The following is a 5,477-nucleotide window of genomic DNA, read 5'->3' as shown; positions in this document are numbered from 1 at the left end:
TCCCCTTTCAAGCTCTGCACAAACAACTCCATGCAAATATCTGCATGACAGATATCATAGTCATTCATTAAATCAACAAATTTTTTCACATGCATTCTTGCTTATTGTAACTGGTCCCCATTAAACAATGTTAAGTGCTTCCTAATGTCACTTGGAATCTGATTCGGGTAACCAGGCATGCCATCAAAATAGAATGGAACATAACCTTTAATAGATAAATTTATAAAGCAATCCATTACTAACTGCAACCTTGCTTGAATACATTCACTATTTTGAACCAATAAAAATTATTGCAGCTAGAGTCTACCTTCTCTATTATTCAAAATACTTCACACATGCCTTTAAGTTGACAGGAGCATGCAACCTAACTCATTCCTTATTTTGTAGTGCTGAATTTCACTTAATAAGGAACCAAATTTCTTAGCATCTTTAATACCAATTTGGGCAAACACTTGGATATTGTAGCTGCTTCTCTGATATTTAGTAAGATCTTTCTCAGATCTTCTAACATTGTACACTGATCTTCATACAGAGTCGCCACCTCCTTCACAAAGGAAAATATCGTCAATAAATTTTTGGGATCCCCAACATAATCACACTTCCCTTAAATCAGCTACAGAATCATACTTCCCAGGCTTGACACAAACATCAAAAATAAATTTTACATGTAAACACTTTCAAACCCTTTCCCCAAAATTGGACAGGCACAACTCCAGGATTCGATTCAACATGGTTTATTACAACACATTCCCCAGCAGAGTCACCATTTTGTTGGTTCCTTTTTATGCTGACCAACAAAATCATCAACAAATATAATCTGCAACCAAATTTTGAAAGGTAGCTAACCTCAACTATGATTTCAAAAGACTAACTAGACCAACTTAACAAGGATATTAATCCTTCTTCTCTTCCGGCTCTACAAGGCCTAGGCGGGTTTACTTGTGATTCACTTCAAATATAGTCTAAAAATCACACACAACATCACCATTAAAGTAGAAATCTCAGACATAGCTCAACAATAAGGAAAGTACTGCAAACTAGCTACATTCACATTGACTCTCAACTACATTTGAGCTTGAGATAGGTGGGACATTTCAATAGAACAGTAAGTAAAGAAACATATTCTGATTTGCTTTTAATTGATGCAAATGACCTCTAGCTATAATAGATCAGTGCCTCATCCTGGGCATAGAGTCAATACAAATAACCACAAATGGAATCCAAGCTGCATATCGAATTCATTGAAAAGATTTCCTTGTATTAATGCCTGGCATTAACACATTGTAAATTCATCAAAGGATCATATATCCAAAAATTAACACAAATCCAAAATGATTGTTCAGAGAATTTAAAACCTTCCTTGAAGAGTACCTAAGAACACCCATTAGATTCTTACTTTGAGAAGATAAACCCAAACTTCCTTGAAGACTAAATTTATTGAAATTAAAGAATGCCTAAAGACAATCCACTACACTATATATATGCCTTACATATATGTGACCTGAAACTAAGAAATTATCTACAAAATGTATCTACTCTATGACAACAAAATAGGAACATCAACCATTACAACCAAGAAAATCAAAATGCATAAAACTGGAACCTTTTCCAAGACCTAGGAACTCATAACTCTGGAGCCTTTTTCCAAAAATTCTAGAACCCTTACAAATGAGAATAATTGAGAATAAAAAGAGGAGGGAAAAGATCAAAATCTATATAACACATTTCAAAGTGTCCCCATTTTCCAACTGAAGATTTTCCTTGCATCCTTCCCATTGAAACTACTCTCAAAATATCTTAGATCTATTAAAACTAATAGTACAATTGAATTCCACATTCTGAGAGCTTTCCAATGGTATACAATATGTCTATAATTGGGTAAAAATAACCCCTCAGGCAAATTAATCTAAATGCAGACCCATCATATATTTTTTTGGATTTTGACCTATAGTCCGAACTATATTATTTAACTTTGATTTTCACCTGGTTTACCCTCTGCACCTTGCCACATGGCAGCCTGTGATTCACCTGTGAATACTACTAGAGCACCACCTCATCACCATCTCACTTGCCTTACCACTTGTCCGCCTCACCGAGACCCGCCAGCTAACCTGCCAGCTCATCAGTCGCTGGTTCGCAAAGGGTAATGATCAAGCACCTTTGCATAGTGACACAAAGACTACCATTTGATCATCTCAAACTCTCTTGCTCTATAATTTGCCCTTTTCTGCACGTGCTTTTTTGCTAATCCGTGAAGGGTAACTTTCGTGCACCTTCGCATTGCGAATCAGCGACGACCGTCAGATCTTCCTCAACCTGCTCGATCTTTAATTCGCCCTTCTCCTAGAAACCTAGGTTCCTCAAGAATCATACACGCATGGGGTCCACCTAGTCACCAGCTAGCTCCACTTTCTATCAAAAGCCTTTATGCTTTAGACATTATAGATATGTGTGCTTTTGCATTTAAATATCAAATATTTCCTATGCACAACCAATGTGGGATATATGCCTGTGCCTATTCCCATGTTCTATTCATTCGCATGCAAGTTTTAATGGCTTTCCTATTGCCAATGTAATTTACTTGGGTTTCAAAATCCTTCACCATTCCACGCAAGAGGATTTTGATTGGTTTTACACCTACGAATTGCATTAGTTTGAAAGTTTATTAAATGCCCCTCCTTTCAAAAACCACATAGGATGGGTTTGGCTGGTTTACACCTGCCAATGGCATTTTCTTTAAAGTTTTATCCTTTACAATGCCACATAGAGGAGAGGTTTGGTTGGTTTTACACCTGCCAAAATGCATTTGCTTGAGAATCTAATGCCATCACTTTATTGCCACTTGCATTTGTTAAAAATTCTTTAACGCCTCTTTACCTAGCCACATTCTGCATAGAGGGAAGAAAAGATTGTTTTACACCTGCCAAGGCATTTGCATTGAAAGTTTCTAAGTTTTTTTCAAAACCACACATAGGGAGGAGGGAATATGGTTGGTTTACACCTGCCAATTGCATTTGTTGGAACTTTCTTATGGCCTTCAACGTCTTTCCACACAGGAAAGATGGGCAAAGGTTGTGGAATTTGGCTTACACCAATGTCAATAAAAGTTGCACATGTTAATTATATCCATAATTAACATCAAATGCTAAGGTGGACTGGTAATCAATTTGCTGAAACTTCTAAACTCTTATCCATTCCATGCCATATGCCAAGAGGATTGAGCACTATGCCTGCTAGTAGCATTTGCCTGGAGTTTATTAAGCCTAAAGGTTTCCACTCCTAGAATATCATAGTACCTTGCTTCCTTCACCATTGTAACTAGACATAAAGGATCACAATGAGGACCGAGCTGATGGTGATATGCATTAGCATGCATGAAGAACACTTTACCATAAACTTAATGCACGAGCACGAGCCAAGTCGGGCCCCAAAGTGGGTCCGGCTAAAACAAAATTCATTTTCATACAACTGACCTTTGAAATGCCTCAGGAACCTCGAACATACCTCTAGAGTTGATAGACACAATTTTTTGATCACTGAACTGAGTTTTGCAACTTTCAGGCACTTGCGCCACATTTTCGCATTTAAACCCAAAGATGCAATTTTAAAACTGGTCATAACACCTTTCTGGACTTTGCAAACTAATGGGCATATTGTTTGATATACTGATATTAACTCTTCCAAACCATTTCTCAAGAAAAATCCTCAGTAATGAGATATTAATTGTTGAAGTTGATTAAATGGCTCTGTCAACACTTGAACCTGATAAAATCAATGTGCAGGGACCACAAAATGCACACATTAAAAATATCAAATGGTCTTCGTGGATCCCCAAATCTAGGGCATAGATACTTTGAAGTACAAGGAATACCATGGAATTTTTATTTCAACCAAAAGGCTAACTGGGTGCAAATGGTGAGCTCATGAAAATAGCCAATTAACAGGTGCAACAATGAAAGTGCAGAAAGCTCAATAAAATGGCTCAAGAAACCATCTTGGAAAACTGATCAAACGGACTGGCAGGAGCTTCAAACTGGAAACACAACTTGTCTTTCATACTAGAAATACCCTGGAAGAAATATTCTAGCATGACATTCACCTGGGCATCATTTACAATTATGCAAAGTGGTGCTCTGACAAGCTGTTGAAATAGGGACTTATGCAAACAATACAAACTACAAACAAATTGAGCTTACCAAACTGAGCAAATGGATTCATACAGACTTGAAATTTTACATGGAGTCACACTTATATGCATATAATTTAATGCACTTTTAATTTCAACATGATGATCAACTGGGCAAAAGTTATAGGCGCTCAAAGTAGGCTACTTGGTAAAATCTGAATTTGTGCATAGAACAACTTTCAGTCTACCCCTTTAATTGGGTACTTGATAAATTGATCTAAACTGAAATCTAAAAGTTGTAGAACACTGCATAGGATAAATTAAAAGTGTAAGACAAATTTTCCAAGCCTTACCCCTTGATAATCAACTGGCTCCATTTTACATGCCCCAAAGTAGGCCTCTCAAGTTGACTGATTAGGTGGTCCTTTGAAAGTGCAGAGAATTTTTTTGAAATGGGCCTCTCAAATTGACTCAAATTTATGAGTCCTAATAGGTTGTCTTTTTTCAATTAACCTAGCCAAACCTTTTCCTCTGACCAAGTTAGTAGGTTTGATATCCACATCATACTCCTGCACTTTAGCTATCCAAGAGCCCATTTTATTGCACCCAATCTCTTGCTAAGTAAGAATACTTTTCACATCTGCCTCCGGCACAAAAATGACAATATGAGAATGTAAAATATAATATCTGAAGCTCTTTAAGACTTTTGTCTACAACATAAGCATGTTTCTCAAGAGGGGAATAATTCAACTCATACTTCTTCAGATAGATGCTCATAAAAGATATTGGGGCTTCAATACCTTGTTCATTCTTTTGCAACAATATAGAAGCAAGGTATTTTTCGAGGTGTATGAGTATATAATAACTAGTACATTTGGGGCTCATTTTTTATGGCCTATCATCAGAATTTTGACTATTTTTCGTCAGACTGCTGACAAACGAAGCCATTGAAAACTCATCGTCAAACATTCTATGACGGTGCCAGGTAACATTGGAATTCTGATGACACCCTAAACTCTTTTGACGGTGGCCATGACCACTAATCCAGTGAGAGAATGTATCGGGCATAGATCATCCTCATCAGATGGACGTCGAAATTCTGATGCCTACCAAAAACTTTCACCAATGAGGATTATGAGGAGTGTCCGACAATAGAGTGTCGTCAGACATACAACATCCTCGTCGAATGTTTCATCGATTGGCGTCAGAATTATGATACCCACCAGGAACTATGCACCAAAGAGGATGTTGTTTGTCCATCGGTTTGATCATCGGTGTAAATTTCAGAGGATGTCAAAATTCTGATGGTGATTTTTTTATATATTTTTTTAAATAATACGCATACCAATTA

Source organism: Cryptomeria japonica, chromosome 5, assembly GCF_030272615.1.
Source record: "Cryptomeria japonica chromosome 5, Sugi_1.0, whole genome shotgun sequence".
Lineage (NCBI taxonomy): Eukaryota > Viridiplantae > Streptophyta > Pinopsida > Cupressales > Cupressaceae > Cryptomeria > Cryptomeria japonica.
Note: the sequence above shows the minus strand (reverse complement) of the source record.